General features: G+C 38.1%; 1 protein-coding gene across 1 annotated transcript in view; it reads right to left on the bottom strand.

Moving 5' to 3' along the window:
• LOC120789161 (CUB and sushi domain-containing protein 1-like) overlaps window positions 1-19780 on the bottom strand; it is a 298034-nt gene that overhangs the window by 261415 nt on the left and 16839 nt on the right. The window lies entirely within an intron of this gene.

The following is a 19780-nucleotide window of genomic DNA, read 5'->3' as shown; positions in this document are numbered from 1 at the left end:
CAGGGAGTATATATTAAATCTGGTCTGGGAAAACCTGGGTATTCCCCAGGAAGAGCGGCAGAATGTGGCTGAGGAGAAGGACGTCTGGGTTACCTTGCTTAACCTGCTGCCACCCAGATGTGAATATGCAGTGGCAAAAGGATGTACGGATGGATGGGTAATAAAACTTTAAGTTTAAATTTAGCGGATTTCTATGTAACGGTATTGTAATTTATGTACAGATTATATTTTTATAAATGCTTTTTCATTGTTTTTCAATTATTATTTTGATTTATGCTATGTATAATTTTACATGTACATTTTTCTTGTGCCACATTTTATCTTACTGTTATTACAAGCAGAGCAGGAAATTAAAAAGCATGAACTGACACTATTTTACTTTTGAGTGTCCATGAAAGCAAGCAAGCTGTAATGCAGTGTTAGAGTAGCTCTTGATAAAGTATATCTAAATTAGGACACAGTGATTGGAGGACAAGTTAGGACACAATCAGTTTTCCTTGGTTCATGATGCACAAAATTATGCAAGAATGAAAGGTGAGAAGAGGCAAAACCAAAGAGAACTCGAATAGAGGGAAAAATAAAGGGAAAAATAAAAACAGGCATGACAACAGGATTCAAGTGCTAGCATAATCAAAGCAGTGATGACAATGAGTCTGTTTTCCGTATTATTGGTTTATTGTATACACCTTGTTTTTCATCATTTGAAAGGCCAACTAGATCAACAGAGAGGTGGGCTGGGGTAACACAAAAAAGGTGAGAATGAAAGTGATAAAGTGGAAAAGAGGCAGACATGAATAAGGGGTTGGAGAAAGAAGAAGAAAGGTGGATTGACAAAAAAGACAGTAAAACACAGAGGACAGTGAAAACAGAGAAGGTTGAAAAATGAATAATTTTAATTCTCTGGCCTCAGAGCAAGGACACAAAGGACAGACAAGAACGGATGAATGGAGCATATGAAAAGCTACAAACAGAAAGAGAGATGGAGGGAAGAGAGGAGACAGAAGAAATTGAGAAAGGACGAAACGGAGAGGGGCATAAGGTTTGTGATGAGAGGAGAAAAAAGAGAAACAAGTGAGGAAGAAGAGCAGTAGCCACAATAGCATCTGGCACTTCTTTTTCTTTTTTTTGGTCAATTGTATGCATTGAACCAATGATCAAACTTTTGGGTTATTTGAGTTTTTAGATACTTTTTGAGAATGAGCATTCAGGTCCCTGTGGCTAGGCTATTTAAATGTTATGCACTGTTCATACCAATAGAGGGTTGGACATACTAATAGTCTTGCAATTTCTGTGAGCAAACTTAAGAAACACCCAGTGAAACCTATGATTATTTTTATTCATTATACTATAAAACTGAATATTTAAGCTGATGATTTGTTAACTTGTGTTAATTACAAATGCTTGTGCTTCTGTAGTTGCTTGATATTTTTACAGAAATTACAATAAACCCACTTATGCTTTTGTATTATTATTATTATTGACGAAAGAGTCATTTCAAAGAAAATCACATTATTTAATATCGTAGCTGTACACATACTTATCGCTGTACACATATATGCTTGTTGGTATGTTATGGTGATACAACCGACAGTCAATACACATATTGTGTATTGACACTCCTCCTAGAGGCTTAAAATCAGTGCTCCCAATTGCAGGTTATTTGACCACAGTGGAACACTAGCTATTCCCCTCTTTTCCAACCTTTGCTATAAAAGAAAAGAAAATAACAAAATAAGTTTATTAACATATTCAATCCAGTAGCTTTTTCAAGTATTTTCGGTTGTAGTCCTGAGTGAGTGCAATTCAGCTATTTTTTTGTTTTTAGCTAAATATGTATTGGGTTCATGAATGTCATAGCAACACAAAGCTTGTTTATCCCTAATGTTGCATTCGTCATTAAATGAGGACAGAGTGGTTGACTGACATAATGCTTAGTGCTGGTGCAAAAGTTCTGCCAATACAGGTAATGATAGCTAACTTACAGTTAGCTTTCTGCTATCGCTGTGTTTTTTAATGGGAAATGATTGCAAACTAATCGTAAGAGCAAATTGCTATGGCAAGGATAAGAAGAAGTGTATGCTCTGCTGCCTTTAGGTGTTGTTAATTTTCTTTTTTTCTGTTCCTAATATGTGCTAGTTTGTGTCACATTTACATAAAACCTTACACCTATCTCATCTTTTTTGAGCTTTTTAACATATATTTTTTTATGACTCTGTAAATTGCATGGGATTGACAATTCTTTTGCTGGTAGTGTGACATTGTCTACTTTTTCAGGCTATGTGCTGCATTTTCAGTGCACCATCTATTTTCTCACCCCGAAAGAGAATTGCCTGGTCACAGGCTCAAATAAATCACCTTGGTGGCCCACAGGGAAAAGCAGTTGCATTCTCACATGAATATTTCACCAGTCAACAAATAAAATGTGAACAAAGTGAAATGGGTATAACTAATTATTGAGAGCAAGCTTTGCTGCTTCATTTTTAATTTCTTGGACAGAAGAACTTTAAAGGGCATTTTTGCTCTGGGCCAGTGGCACTTTTTGACACTCATCAGCGATTTAGAGAAATTGGCAGGTACATATGGGACTTCTATTGACCAAGAAGGTACTGGCTGCATTGTGGAGCTACCATGGCTGCTACTGATAAGTGAAGATGTAAAACTGTTTGTTATGGTTTTCAGCAAGCTCCGACATTGACCAAAATTAAGATTTATTTTAAACAAGTTTAATAATTAATCATGTATTGATTGAAAAAATATGTCCCATTAAAATATTCCATTTATACACATCTTAAATGTTATGAATCATTATTAGCACTGTAAAATGTACACCCTTAGGCACAACACATTGAGTAAACCCAAACACGAGCATCATCATCCCCTTTTTTCTATCTGCCTGTCTCTGGGAATAAAGTGGTGCTGTGATTTGTGTTTTAAATGGAGGCGTGACCAAGAGACAGATGAGAAATCATTCACATGCACACACACACATGCACGCACACGCACACACAGCCAAGATTGTCAGTGAGTCAGTTAGTCAGTTAGGTAATGAGTAGTAATCGTCTTGCTGTCACTGTGCTGATGGAATGGCACGATTCTATATCCCTTTCTAACTCTCCCTCTCTCTCTCTCTCTCTCCCTCTCTCTCTCTCTGTCTCTCTCTCTTACTGTCTCTCTCTCCCCCCACTTTCTCTGCTCTCCTTCCATCTTGCTTCCCTCCCAATCAGGCCAGCACACTGATCCTACGGCTGTTTGCCATTTATACAAAAATAAGTGAGCCGGGTTTAGAATTCGTGACTGTTTATCGAATCAGTCAACTGTCCAACCAGTCAACCAGCTTATGTAATCAGACAGCCACTCAGTGATTCCGGCCAGCCGGGCTTTACAGTCAACCAACCAACCAGCCAGCTTGCCTGTGTGCCTTTCTGTTGCTTCATCCATCTGTCTGACTGCCCATATGTATCTGCCTGTTTAACAGTCTATCTCTCGCTCTGCCTGCCAGTCCAACAGACTGTTGGCATGACTCGTGTTGACAGACCATTATATATGCTAATTTTACTGTTTAGATTGGATGGTATGGCATTAATAAGGCATACCATGGTATCAGCATCAGAGTTATTTTCATTATCATCACATGACCACACTTCCACAGATTAGACAGAGAGAAAAACCTTGGCATTAGTTTAAACAAGTTAGTCCCTCAAAAGATTGCAGCTTGCGCAGTTTGGCAGCATTTCAGATTTATACATATGATAACGGAGACCTAAGAGATCTTGGTAAAGCTGTATGTAAGATTTTCAGGAACAAAGTGACAGCTGGAAAATACAGCTGGGAATACTTCAAAATTGAGATTTCTAACGTGGAATCAGTGACCCCCTAACTGTTTAGAACATACGTGTTCAATAGCTCCAAATTCAGCTGTGGCCCAAACGTGACCACTTAATAATACGTTCATTCAGGAAAACATTAGAACACAAAAGGCACAATGTGAGGTGCAACTCAATAAAGACAGGTAGAAATTTTTGGTAAGAAACATGTAACATTTACTGGTACATCTAATTGCGAGAATATAATTCTTGATTTAGTGACTTGTCTTTGTGGAAAGGCTCAGCTACGTGCAGCTGCTGTTTGTGCCATGATACTGTATTATAAAGCAGTGATGCCTACTAAAAACTCATTTAGCAATAATATTCTCCCTTGGCTACAACCGCATTTCACCCATGTATTACAATTAGCCAGTGATACCTTATCCCCCTTGAAGCTGGTGAACCTGAAATAACAAACCCTTGACAGCACAAAGGTGGAAAAAGAGGGAAGAAAACAGATGAGAGCTTTTATTCAAATGAGTCAGTGCAATAAGAGTTGATAGTATTATTGTGAATAATGGGTTGTTTAGCTAAGAATAGACGTCTAAGAACCAGGTTGGTTTCTATCTCAACAGCACTCAGGCTGAGAACAGAGTACCACTGCACATTTATTAACAAAAATACCAGGTGCATTTTAGAGTCCAGTTATCCAGTTACAGTCTTGTTGCAATGGCGTTCACAGATGGGATTGTGAAGTTGTTATTTAACTTTTTATTGTCACACATACTGATTATTTGCTTTACCACACTCCTTGTTCAATAATTTCAGTAAAAGTTATTGAAAGCAATCCAATTTAATGTTGCCTTTTTTATCTGAAAATGTACACGTCTAGATCAGAGCCTGATGAGTTGTTTCAAACAGCTTTCTCACTGTATTTCAGTCAGCCAACTCAAACGGAATAGATTAAATGTGAATGCAGAATATGCACAGCGTTGATGTTTGGTATCTAGGCTCTGACCTTGTCGCTCCCCACAAGACGTAACCAAGGAGGGAGTGGGGAACGACGATACTAACTTCCCCCTGAGGAGAAGGTAGACTCAGAGCCTCCAGCTGGATCCATTGGTGGAAGTGGGGCTTTCAAATGCTATAGGAGTCAGGGGAGTGATGTGGCAGCAGACAGAGTCTGATAGATATATTTTGCAGTGAGAAGAGCTGTGTTCGTTCGACAGTGGACTTGAGTCGACTACCAGGACTAGCTCACAGGCCTTGTTTCATTTCAGATGGGATAAGCGGCAAATAGCAGATGAACCAATTTCAAAAACATAAATGTATTATTCAGTAAGTACAACCTTTGTTTTTACTTTCCATACTGTACAATACAATACAATAACAGTCCCCTCTATCAGGTTTGTACCACAAAGCAAATTTTTGCCATTAAGCATTGATGGTGGCCTGTAAAATCAAATCTGCTAACATACATGAAAGACCTGCAGAGGGTGCTGGTCTTCATGTTGGTGGTCTCATTTGTTAATAGTAAATATACTACTGTCTCTAAATTAATGTTGTATTGAACGACTGATGTTTAAATGTTGATCCCTCATCTCTCCTCTGTGAGGACTTACAGTATGTTGATACTGACCAGAGAGAACCTGTATCCATCACACCTTAACAAAGTCAAGTCAAGAGTGATGTTGGCAGCCGGGGAATTTTAACACCTCAAAGGTAAAAAAAAAAAAAAAAAAAAAAAAGGCTTGTGAACAGACTTTTGTAGGTTGAAATCTACCAGACATCAGGGGAAATCCTGACAGGACAAGTAAAGAAGAGACTTATTCAATGACCGTTTTAATGTGTTTGACTGAGGCGCTTGACCTCCGAATGCTCTGATGAAGCTGGAAAAATAGATGGGAAGCTCATGGGTTTAGAATAAGGGGTCTAAATGAAATGGGAAAAAATAGACCAGATTTTCACTACCCTTGTCACGGCTTTCTAAATATTCCATTTCTGTGCCCTAAAAATCATTCAGTTCAGTTCCTCAGACTGTTGAAAGACCTTTACAACACTCTACTGCCATTGTAAAACTTGAGCTTGAATTTTAATTAATATGGGCCTTGTAAAACCCATGGCTTTTGGAGCTATGAAACGCATACAGAGTCCACTCATCTAATGTAAAACTACATGGATGTCCACTGGAATATAAGAACTACTTTATTTTTCCCAGAGAAGCTAACTATTCTGACAGATAGTAACAATTTATATCTTTGGTTACTCATATATCTACTGGCTCTCACATCTAGAAAAACAATCTGTCACACACAAACCAGAGACAAGACCAATGTAAAATCAAAACAAATATTATTCTTTTCCACCATAGTCCAGCAGAGCATTTGGCTTCTTCTTGCCAACACTAGTTACACCTCACATTGGTACAGTAGATGTATATCCCTGGCTGAAACTATTTGTTTCAACCCGTCAGTCTGGGAGTGTAATCCATTTTTTAACTCTGTCCGGCGGTATAGTCAGTCAGTGACACAACTCAGCTTGGAGTAAATGGACAAGAAGCGCCTGTTGACGAGAAAACAGAGACTAAGAGAGAGATGGAAAGAGAAAGACAGGCAGTGAGCATATGATGGAAGAAATCTTGAAAAGAGGTTAATAAATCGGAAAAGATAACCAAATTTATTTTTTTTTGGTGGGGAAGATTTTTGCTAACATGAACAAATGTAAGAAAACAGGATGAAGACACAGACAGTGTTATTAAGTAGGGTTTTTGGGAGATTTGTTTTAAATTATAGGCTTGGTTGGCAGTGTTTCCTTTACAAACTGTAGACGGTATGTTGGGGAAAACATTGTGGTAAAACTCTGTAAACAGTGGTAGTGTAAATCACTGACAACATGGTTGTGGATTTTTTTAAATTTGTGAGGCCAGATAGGGATACACAAACCACCCAGAGCTTCTTTTTTCTCCATGTGCTGCTGAAGTAAAAAAAAAAAAAAAAAAAGGAGAGTACACCTTTAGGCAAGATAGGCATTTTTCCTTTTTTAGTTTCTCTGTGTTTTAACACTTAATATATATTACTGTACTCATCTGAAATTCTTGTAACCCAAACTTTCAAACCCCACTGGAAGATTTTTTTAAAAATTCATTGGGCTTAAACTAAACACAGGGAGGTTGGTTTTGGATATACGTATGAGATTTAAAGCCAACAGTGACAATTTGAAAAACAAAATAATGTGGTAAATGTCTTATTTTCTAACCACAATATGTGAAGCAGTTAAAGAAGATATTAAGTTGTATTCATGGATAATTAGTTCTCTGGCTTAATTGTAGGCCCCTGGCTATGGAACAATTTGACAGTCTACCCAAGGCTAGCCACTGTAGCCTTAAGCTTTCTGTTTTTTAAAGACTGGTTTTAAAGCATAACTGAGATGTTTAATGCTGTTTCTTTTAACTGTTTTTGGAGGAGAAGAGAAGAGAAGAGAAGAGAAGAGAAGAGAAGAGAAGAGAAGAGAAAAGAAGAAAAGTAGCTAGGGTAGAGATTTGTTTCACAGGTTTGAACACATTTCATGCAGACAAACAAATCTTATTGTGAAGAGGAATTACAGTTATTTTGCCTCTGGGAGTGTATGTTACCCATTTTGATACATTAACTCACTCACACATACACACTCACACACACACAAACAAGAAAAAAAAACACAGGAAGTGAGAGGTACCCACAAGATCACACAGATCTATGTGGCAGCACTGCTACAGTGTAGTGAGGAGTTGAGTGACTTGCTCAAGGGCACTTTGACAGTGCAGTCAACGTGCCAGTGGGTGTCATTTGATGTGTGCGATCAGAGGGTAAGAACCCGACTGATTCTCTGGTGTCCTGAAGCAGCCCCCTGCTGAGCCATTGCCTTATATTTAAACCAGAAATCCCACCCATGCCAATGGTGTCGGCTAAGATGTCTGTCTACCAGAGTAGGATCCCTATGGAGGCCTGTGTGTGTTTGTGTGCGTTAATGTGTTTATACAAGTGTGAAACTGAAGCAATTGAAATAATCACTGCATATATCAACCACAAAAATTGTAAAATTCAATTTTTCTACATGAAATTTCCACATTACCAAACTGTACTAAACAATGTAATGTATGTCTCTTTAAGTCTTTCAAAACAACAATCAACATTTTCTAAGCAGAGCTTTTAAAAATAATGAAATGGTGGATAATTAAGGAGGAGGACAATGAGCTTTATTTTGATTTGACACAAACAAGGACATTAGGGAACTCTGTGTTTCATTTAATCTGCATTATTATACCTTTTATCATAAGCCTTAAATGGTATACAGATGAACACAAGGCCAAGGTCAAAAATAAATTTGGATATTTTACATCAAACTATATGATTAAGAAAGATAGTTCCAAAATTAGTATTTCTTTCAGTGTTTGTTGTGCTGAGTTGAAGGTATATTTATCAAGACTGGCGCCTAAGTGCAGCATTTCCTTTACTTTGAACTTTCTTGTCAGAAAATTCAAAAGATGAACAGTATTTGTGATTGCTGTTATTTGCAGTATGCTAATTATCACAGGAAATCATTATATATGTCTCTTTCTAATGCCACAGAGTAACAGTTTTGGTACAAATCACATTCCCATTGAATGTAATAAATGCTGCCTCAAGTCTCTGTTTTTTCCCTGACTTGCAATTTGCACTTATTTGCAATTATTGCAATTATATTGCAAAAATAGCCTGCATTAAAAATGCAAATAGTTTGGCAATTATTGAGAAAAGTCCCCGAAACTTTAGGTCACAATAGGTACAAAAAACCTCCACAAAATCCCCGAAGGACCAATTTGTCTGAGCTGTTTTAAGGAACAGGAGCAGGGCAGCAGGATGTTGTGAGTAGGCAGCTGGCATTCATCCACTTCTCAAATGGTCGTAGACCGGTGTTTTTCTAACTGTGAATCTGGCACAAACAGGGGTCACTGGTTGCTTCAAGTGGGCCCTAACAAGATGATGTTTTATTGAATGGGGATCTCAGGTTGAAACAATGAGGTTATGAAAGGGAGTCCCCTGTGATAAAAACACTGATTTTCTCCTAGATGGCAAGATAAGGAAGAAAATTTAGTCACTGGACCATAAACAGAGCAGCTACTGTATTTCTAGTGACCAACCATATGATATGAAGCCCTGTTGTTGACATATTTTGTCCAGTTAATACATAAGCAAACATTTCACATTAACTCAAAGTCTGTTTTGTCCTTCATCTGCCAAGCAACTTCTACAGTAGGTATCAGGGTCCATATCACAAAAAACCCTAAAAAACTGTGGAACTTCAGCTAGTCATAATCTGGAGGCATACAAAGTTCAAATGTAGCAACAGAGGTCTAACTACACTTAAGAAAAGCCCATTGTGCCAAGTAACAGCAGCATCAGCAAAGGTTTGTGGATAACCTGACTGCTGGCTTTTAGCCAAGGCTCTGGGTCCATTCAGACTAATGTACTTTCAACTTTACAAATCTATAGAGGTGCACTTCACACACTTACCACCTCCTGAATCTCATACAGTGTTGCACTGTCAGAAACAACTAGGTTAAATAACATGCATCTGTCAGTCAGCATTGGCTGATTTGCACATACCAGCACACAGCAGTTATTGCAATGGCAAGAAAACACTAATGATTATAATTGAGAAATTGAGAAAAAGGAAAGTAGACTCACCGCAAGAAATTAAGACTTAAATGCCACGTGTCTATGTGTTGACATTTGTGTATTCATCACATAACCAATCTTACCATGGGCCAAAAAGACAATGTTTATGCCTTTGCTCTCGTATCTGATTTGTTTTTTATTGGCCATTTTAACTTCATGATCAGAAAAACATAATCATTTGTCTTCCAAATGGCATGTACAGTATATGCCCCCATTTCTAAAACTTTCAAGAAATCAGGTCCATACAACAGTTTGAGGAAATATTTTTCCTAAAAATATACAGTATTTTATTAGTGTGTGCTGGGGACATTGGGATTTCAGTTGCTGACCATGTAATCATAATGTTTCTCTCAATTCCTATCAGCTCCCTACTGTATGCTATCTAATAAAGGGCAAAAAAAAAAAAACAGCAACTAAATGACAAACACGAGTCTCTCCATCTCAAACTCTGTCAAACTCACACATTGTATGTACACAAATCACTGGTGCACATGGCAGTGGTGGAAAACTAAAATGAAAACTGGCCCAAAGCCTGACATTGGCTCTCTTCCATCAGTAATGTGGGACACTTGGAACAAAAACAAAAAAGCAAAGCTAAAAGTTGTGAATGTGAGTTACGGATATGTGCCAGACATAGGGGCTCTTGGCAAATCTGCTGATCCATTTTTTTTTTTTAAAAGATAGAGAGATTGTGATTAAATTATCTGGATAATAAAGATTCATCTCCAATGGCTGTCACAGAAAAATTGCCAAAAATTTTTTAGTGTATCTCTACTTTGGAGTTTATAGTATATTGTACCAATGGTAGTAAAAAAAAAAAAAATTAAAGAAAGAAAAAGTTCCATTAATACTTTTCCAAATTCTTGCAGTTAAGGCAATGTTCAGACCAACATCAGTACTTAGCGAAAAATGCAGCACTAATGTCTAAAGAAGTCTGTAATTCTTCCTTTATTTCGTTTTTTTTTTTTTTACGGCAGTTGTTTTTTGGTTTGAACACCCACTAAGACATTTCAGCTGTACAGTACATCAGTCTAAATGACACACTGTATCTGATCTGTCAATGGGTGGAATCAACTGAACTGAACTAAGATTAAAACTTGATTAATAGAACCAGGATTCATCAACTTTTGGACATTTGGGACAATATGCAGGCAAACACAGGACAGTTAGATAAATGCATCATCAAACTGACCTTTTATTTTTCACTCTCGCTCATCTCTTTCTACTCATCTGTCTGCTTCAGTCTCTTTTCCCTTTATCCCTCTGACTCTCTAGCTCACCACACTCTCTCTATCTCTGTCATTTTGTAGTACAGTATAGTCAGGCTATAAGGAACCATCCATCAAAGTGCTGACAGGTGAACAACCATTACTGTTACACACATACACACACACGTGCACACAAATGCCACACATAAAATACACATATACGCTACTTGAAATATATTGCTATATCCATCACACACTTACAGGCGCGCGCACACACACACACACACACACACACACACACACACACACACACACACACACACACACACACACAACACACAGGAAGGAGCTTCAACCTTGACTCCACACACACACTATTACATCAATTTCACACTCTTGGTCATGACTAGCCTTAAGTCACAAGCACAAAAATAATCACACAAAACTAGCGACGCAAAACAGACAGAAAACATGGCTCAGTGAGTGTGAACACAGTTATTGACATAAGAAATTGTTAATCCAGACATACTATGATGTACACACAAACACACATACTGTACAGTTTATTATATAATATAATATGATGCAGTGTTATAATGTCAAATTAACTAAGACACATACACAAAATAACCCAACGAAGGCACTTCCCTAAGGCTATAATTTAAATGCTGCTAGTGAGAAAACCTTAACATCTATGTAATGTACACCACGACTCACTGCCGGACATATATGTTTGTGTGTGTGTCTGCATGTGTTTATGTATGGGTGTACAATTCTACAATACCTACATACATACGTTTGTTCTCCCAGTGTCTGTGTGTGTGTGCATGTTTTGTTCGTTTGCATTGTTTTGTGAGTGTATGTGTCATGAGTGTGTGTATTGTTTTGTGAGTGTGAATGTGTGTGTTTGACCACATTGAAAAGCGTATAATCCAGCGCTATGGGCAATATCAACAGAGAAAACCACTGGGCTAAAGTAGGGCAAGCTTCCCTTTAAAACACACACACACACAAACACACTCACACACACAAACACACACAAATACACGCACGCACAGCTAACACAAACACTGCATCACCAATCCACTGTGGGGGAGAAAGGCATTATTTGACAAACCATTAAAACTGATTCTCTATGCTTCTGAGAGACAGTGAGAGGGAGAAGGGGAGAAAAGGAGAGAAGGGGAGGATTAGAGAGAGGAAGCGAGAATTATGAGACAGCCCCCCTCCCTCCTCCTCCATTTCCTCTTCTACACCCTCTCTCTCCCCCCTCCTCCCTCTGTCAAATTTTGTTTAGTAGCCCATGACATGCGTCCTCTACATGCTTGTGTGTGTGCATCATGTCAGTGCGGTAACTGGAAGATTTCTGACAAGGTGTGAACATTAAAAGCTTCTACAGTCACATACACCCACAGGCCGAGGGAAGGGCACCTTCACACACATACCTCGTGCATATTCAAATACTGCTGTACATACACACATATATGTATGTATATATATATATATATATATATATATATATATATATACACTCACATACACATGGAGGCACACACACACACTCACACAGATGTATCAAAAGACCATGGTCATCTAACCAAACCCTCACTAGTCACACAGCTGCAAAAATGAACACAAGCAGGGACAACTGCATGCATTTAGTTGGAACGAGACCATTTAAAGGGGACCAGTAAAACTTAAATGAGCACCGCACTTAAGTGGCATTCTCTCTCAAGAGGTGTGATATCTCCCTTGTTATCACTTGGTCCTACAAACAAGTATGGCCTCTGTTGTCAAGCGTGACATAGCTTGTTCCTCTGTGCCACAGACCTCAGTTGTTGTCAAAGAGCAATTAAAAGCACATCAACGAGCCACATGTTCTTGCATTATGATGAACATGGGCTGCCATAAATACTTGATAGAGCCCCAAATCCGCAGCTGAAAATAGTCCCCAACAGAAACACTTGCTCTTGTTTGAGTAATGTTCACTAAAACTATAGGGCCTACCTGTTTTAGCAAAAGTATTTAGGCTCTTTAAAAAACTGATTTCATAAAAACAACGTGTATATTAGTGAGCTGTTTTTTTCTTTCCCCATCAAAATAGCAACAAATTGGTTTTGTGCAGGAACAAGTTTGGGTTGCTTTGGATTTTTTGTGGAATATGTTGACAATAAGAATATTGATAGCATTCTCCTGTAACTGTATTATATATAAATAATATAACAACAGTGACTTCTTCCTTCACTTTTTGGCCACACTGTGACTACACCTGCTACAATATCCATGACTCCAATGATAACTCAGCATTTAGAACAGAGCTCTTAATACTTTATTAGAGCATTGTTTATACAATTATATAATTTTAACCTTTATACTTGTTGGGGGGGAAAAATCTATGCAGCCATTTATAATAATTGCATAAGAAAGCTTGAATAATGCATCTGCATGCCATCTCTCAGGCTAATATTACTGACTGAATAGTCATTCATACATCCCTGCATATCCTCCCTGCACATACAGTCGGCTTCGATTCTGTTGCATTTAGCAATTTATTATGCTGCAGATTAGAATTTGAAGGCTAAATGTAAATAAAGACAGTGTCAATAAAATGAAAAAGTTTAATTAACGGCGAAAAAAAAATTGCAGTTTTTTGCTGAGCTCATTCTCTGGTGTATGAAACATGACTGACATGAGAGAATTCCCCCTCCTTCACACCATTACTCATCTTTGTTTGATTGATTGCCACCCTTCTGCTGCTGCCGTAATCCTTCACTGTGCTTTCCAACCAAGAGAGAGAAGCTGGACAGGCTAGATTCTTGTGTTTTGTGAGGCTTAAATTCCCAATTGTTGGAGATTTGGAGTCTTAAAATCATTTGCATTTTAGGATATAAAGTCATCACTGTGGATTGTATTTTGTTTTCTTTAGTGTCTTTTGTCATTGTAGCAGTGTTAAGTAGTGGCAGACATGGGCTATTTTTAAAGTCCCCCGTCTGCTCAAAAATGTGTTTTACGTATTGTTCACTGCGCTTGGATGTCTGTCCCTCACTATGGAGAATGATGTATGTGAAGAGTTTAACATGAGAAGGCTGTTTTCAAATTTGTGTGCAATGACAGAGAATTAGAAGGTGTAATTTAAAAAAAGAAAAATGTATCAATGTAATTTAACTTTTTGGTGGAAAAAACACATAAGACACGAATTATTATTCCAAGCACAGCATTTTTATACTGTATACCTTGAAACATGCCTGGAGAGGATCATTAATTCATAAACACAAGTTAGCACAAGGTAAGAGTTAATGTGAGTAATGACTGGAGGTGGCTAGGGACACAGATGGTGTCTTGAAAGTCTCCCAGGAGTTTTTGTGCTAAAACAAAAATGGAGCAGGATTGAAAAGACTTATGAAAGGCAACAATCTGAAAACCTGGTAGAGAAAATAATAAGTCATTTTTATGTTATTGGGCAGTAAAAGACTTACATATTCCCCTTCTAAAGTATTCAAAGTAATCCACTGCTAAAATGACAGTAGACTGAACAGACAAAAGACTGGTAAAATGATTATGTTTTTCAAGCTGTGGCAATCGCTGCAATGAGAAATTAGCTCTGCTTGGAGACTAACAACGATTCAACATTAGTCAGTGTTACCATGTTTAAAAATGACTCACAGTCAGATCCTACGCATAGAGTGTCTAACATTTAAAACTGATAGATAACAGAACCTAGGAAAAAGCCAATTAAGCATCTATCCATCCATCCATCTATCTGTCTTGCTTTCTCACACTATTCTGTCCCTTTTTCTCTTTTTCTTTGCCTATCGCATGAATCTTCGCTTTTAGCAACAGAAGCCATCGGATTATGTTCAGATTTGATCACATATTATCAGAAAAGCTATAGAGATTCATTGGATCAAATGGTCTTTTCGCTCTCTGCACCTTTTACATCTCCTAAGATCATCTGCACTTGCTTCCCCTTTATTCAACTTCACTCACTCATTTCCCTTTCGTTTTTCTCACCCCTTGTATTGTCTATCCTGCCTTTTTCTCCTCATCTTTTGCTCTCTCTTTTCTTCTCTCACTCCTGTCATCAACACTACCCGGCCATTTTTCCTTCTCTCTGACATTCGGCTGCATCCTTTTTTTCTGAATACATGTGGACAGAGACAGGTTGAGGCAGAAAGATAAAGAGATAGAAAGAGAGAGAGGCAGAGAAGGTGACAAATGAATTGGCTATCTCCCAGATCAAGGGAAAGGAAATGGAATATTCACACACACACACACACACACACACACACACACACATACACACACACACACACACACACACACACATACACACACACACACACACACACACAGACATTTCTTGAATTGAGTGATAGTTTTTGTCTATGCATTGAAAAACATATATCCGGCAGATGTGACCAGACCCTAACACTTGTCTTAAGATCATCTTCATCCTAAACCTAAAACTGAATTTATATTTCTGCATAAAGGGGTTACACGTTACCCGTGGTGGCTGTATAGGCAAGCTCCAAGGTTACGCTGTAGGCTACAGCATAGCTAATGTGTGCCTCCTCAAAAATGTAATTATACGTCCGGGCTATGGCGGCTACTGAGAGCCTGTTTCAAGTTTCTGATACTGGTACAGAGCAGTGAGCGTGGACAACATGAAGTTACAAAAAGCTCTGTTCTACTCTTGTCTTTGGTAACACAAATCTCGCAAAGCCATTTCAACTGCTAACATTCTGCTTACCATAACTCACACTCTCTATCACAGTGAATGAAGTGAATGATATGACCATTTAGTGTCGCACTGGAGCTATCAACAGGTGAAACCCAATGCTGAACTATAAAACAAAACCTACATAAATCTGGCTTTACTTAAGGTGAGGGTCAGTGACCAACGGGAGCTAGCATTACTGCTAGCAAGCTAATCTGTTAGTGTGTTTACTGCTGACTGAGGTTTTAATTCAAAAAATTTTACAATTTACATATTTCAGTAGGAACTGACTGTTGATGTGTTTGTTGTGTTTTTACTACAGTGGCATTGAGCTTTGTCCTGTATATTATCTGATATTTCTCCAGAAATAGAGCTGGCTAAGGTCTTTGTCTGGCAACAGATGTGCACATTTCTGTGATAATAGACCTTTATACAGAAAATGTAAAGTCACTTCTAATGAAGGGATCGTCAGATGTGGTTTTTTAGAATCTGATTAAATAGAAGTTATGTTTGCATGAATATTTATCAAGTGTCATGTAGAATATTTGCACTGTTCAATCAAATCACAGGTACTGGTTAACCAAAGTAAATAATTTCTTCTGGCTTCCAGAGAAACAAGATATTACTAGCTGTCAGTGACATTGCCATTCTTTCAAGTCTATTTACAGTAGTGAATTAATTGACTAGTTAATCTCACATCACAGGCAGACCTGAGGGAGGAGAAGTCATCTGCATTTGCAAACTTTCCCCAAAAAAAAGATTTAAAAAATGAGGTATACAAACAGAAGAAATGCACTGGTGAGTTACTGATGACATTTGTACAAGTTATTTTCAACACAAGTGATGCCTGTATAAATACAAATTCAATTTTTTTGGCTTTCTTCCTTTTTACTTTTATGTTACTTCATGCCTTATCTTAATCTTGATCCTAATCTGAACCTAAACCCAAATGCTTTATTTAAACTGTACATGTTTGTTTTGAAGAAATGTGCTGCAATAAAAGATTAAGCATGTCAATTAACCTTTACTTTTGAAAAAAAATACTCAAAAAAATATTACATGCTCATTTTGTAAAAAAGACGCAAAGATACCGTTTAGTAAAATATGTGTTCATCTATCCTATGTAGGCTAATTTTTCTTTATAAAAGCCTTTTTCTGGAACGTGTGTAAATCCAAATATGCTGTGAAGGCACTGGAAGGCTGGCTATCTTAGTAGTTAACAGGTCACAGTATTACACTCTCAGACAGAGAGTACGAGAGAAGGAGCAATAGGGCTAAATCCTGAAAGTTTTGTTAAGGCCCACCATGCGCTCGAAATATTTTCAAGACCATTATTGGGGTTTTTTAGCAACATAGTGAGCTTTTCCTAATCCTCTTATTATTCTCTCTCTCTTCAGTTTCCATCACTGTATTTGAAATTATCTTTCTTTAATCAGCCATCTGTCAATTGCCCTCTCTCTACTGCCCACCCACACACACTTGCAGTATTGTCATTCAGGAACCGGTGGGTATACACAATATTTTAAGCAACATTTCCATATTCATAAACTAGTAATCAGTATTCCCTTAAGACGTTTTTCTGAATCATTTCTCACCGTGTGTGTGTGTGTGTATGTGTGTGTGTGTGTGTGTGCACACGCATTTATGTGATACCTTTCCATTTTAAAAACCTCAATGTTACTCAGTGTTTAACAAACCACAATATTTCTCTCTCTTTTTATCTCTTCATCTCTTCTCTTTTGTTGTCTCTTCTGAATCCCTCAGTCTTCTTATTTCCATTCTCCTGCTCTTTTCTCCATTCCCGCTCCTCCTCCCTTTTCCAAGGAGACTGGCCCAAATTTCTTTGAAATTTAAATCGGATTGAAACATACACGTGTTCTATAAACTCAAAAGTCAGTTTCATGATATGAATTTGGCGCTAACAGAGAGTAAAAGAGGCAGAGAGAGGAGACTACGAGAAAGAGAGATTCTTTTGAAACTTTTGATTTTTCAAAAAAAAGATGTATGAGGGGAAACTGAATCTAGGTGTGTCTTTGTACGTCAAATCATTCTGACGCTAATCTGTCAGCTGCCAATCTCTTGTCACAAGTCGTCTTCAGTTACTATATTAACCTTGTGGTCTTCTCTGTGAGTGTGTGTGTGTGTGTGTGTGTGTGTGTGTGTGTGTGTGTGTGTGTGTGTGTGTGTGTGTGTGGTGGCTTATTATAAATTCAAAATCAGGCCAGGTAAGGGCTAAAAATATGCAAAGCCTACTGACTCATTGGCTGATAGAGACTTAGTTCTGTTTTTGAGGACCTGTACTATTTTTTCTAGTAACTCAAAGGGAGACAAACTCATGGAGGCCTTTTCATGTCTGTGAGCAGTTTGAAGGTACGTCCACTGGTGAGATTGTTTAGCTCAATTCATGGAAGTCAAGATTAAGTCCTCTAACAGGGGAATACACTTTCTTCAAAACTGAGGTTTTTCACAAATACATGCAGAATTATAACAGTTACATTGGTGTTTACAGGGTTTCTCTTTTTTTGTGGCTGTGTGTGCCAAATTTTGCAAACATATGATTAGGATGGTAAGTACTGAAAAAGCAAAGGCCAAGCTGAGCTCATCATACCCCACTCTAATCAACATGGTGTCTTTTTAAGAAAACCTCACAAATTATCAGAGAAAAAACACCAACTTCAACACCTACTCACACACACAAGTGTGGACTCATACACTCACACACAACAGTTGCAACCACAGAAATCCCTGTTCCAATTATCCACAATACTGGCAGCCCACATAAGTAAATTTGACATTTAAATACTCCCACCATACTGTCTTCCATGGTCCCTAAACATTCATCATTATGACAATATCTAATAACTGAAGCTTCATAGGATACAAAAACATGACGGTCAGAAAATAACAGAGAATCAAACTTTGTTCACAAACACTTGTGTTTGTTTGAGTTGTGCCAGATGGATGAGAATTAGCTCTTTTGAAAAAAAGATCTCTTCTGAGCTGCTGGGAACAGAAGCCCTGAGGAGTCACGTGATGAAAAGCAAAAGTTGAGGTGACTAATAATATTATATAGGTAACCTATTCTAAGTTTGGAAAACATTATGCTGCGCATGTACTGTACCTCGGCTTCAGGGCCTTTTAACTAGGATCAAATCCACCACTCCCGCAGGTCACATCCTCCAAGTGTAACATGAGCACACACAGGAAACGAAACATAGTCAGAAAGCAGCCAGCCTACGCACTGAACATACACACTGACTATCAACAGCTAGCATCAGTAGCTGCACACAGCACCCCAGACTCACAGCGAAGCCACAGTTTTCATACACCTTCCTGACTCTGAGCAAAGGACAGGTGATTCTCGGATGCATGGGTGGCTAGCTAGACAACTAAGCTGACAGAACACGGAAAATAATACAACATTGAAGTTTACAATCTGGGTCCACCACCTCCAGTCCCTGTTCCATGTCCCAGACCAGACTCTCCACTAAATGCACAGATCCTCACCCTCCAAATCCACAATTCTGTACTTTTGTATCCAGTTTGCGTCTCTGCTCGTTCCCTGAAGCGTGGCTTATATTGAGTTTACCGTTGGAAAAGTTAGTTTAAGAGCATGTACAGGAAATTTTTACAACAAAAATAGAGATGGCAAAAACTTATTTTTCTTCATTCCACCATGGGTCCATGGGACTTTATACTCTGTATAATCTTGAGTTGCTGAATTTCCCCAGTTGTTTCTGTTATTTTGTGAGTTCTCAATGTGAAAACCTCTTTCTTCCATCCCAATAGCCCTACTGCACTGTCTGTAAGCAGTTGTTTATCCGCATGTTCAACAAGAAATTGTTTCCAATCAGGGAACAAGCTGCTAGCAAAGAATCACAGTGGGAGGTAGAAAATGGTGGAGGAACGGAGAGAAAACTGAGCAAATGAAAGAAAGAAAGAAAGACTAAAAAAGAGTTGAGGTGGCATTGAGGAGTAGTTGAAATACTGCATGAGTAAAACTGAAAATAAAATAGTCCTTTTTTTTCCCCTGGCAAACCCACAGTGAGGAGGCAGGCAGAGATACAGAAAGTCAGAAGAGAAGTAAACCGGAGAGTCTTAGCAAGCAAAGCAATGGAGAGAAACCAGAGAGATGGATGGAAGGAAACAAACACTGTTCCATTTCATCATGTTTTTTTCTGTCTGTCAGCAACATATGAATAAAGCCAGCACCTCTCTCTCTATCCAAAATGAAACACGGGGGGAAAAAAATCACAAACACCCTGCCTGTAAAGTTTTCAATGAATAAAAGACTAAAGAACTAGAATCTAAAGAAAACTTTAAAAATTGACCGTGGTGAAAAGAAATTTCTTTAGC

The sequence above is a fragment of the Xiphias gladius genome, chromosome 1 (genome assembly GCF_016859285.1).
Source record: "Xiphias gladius isolate SHS-SW01 ecotype Sanya breed wild chromosome 1, ASM1685928v1, whole genome shotgun sequence".
Taxonomy (NCBI): domain Eukaryota; kingdom Metazoa; phylum Chordata; class Actinopteri; order Istiophoriformes; family Xiphiidae; genus Xiphias; species Xiphias gladius.
The sequence above is the reverse complement of the archived record's forward strand: the minus strand, read 5'-3'. Positions and strand labels throughout refer to the sequence as shown.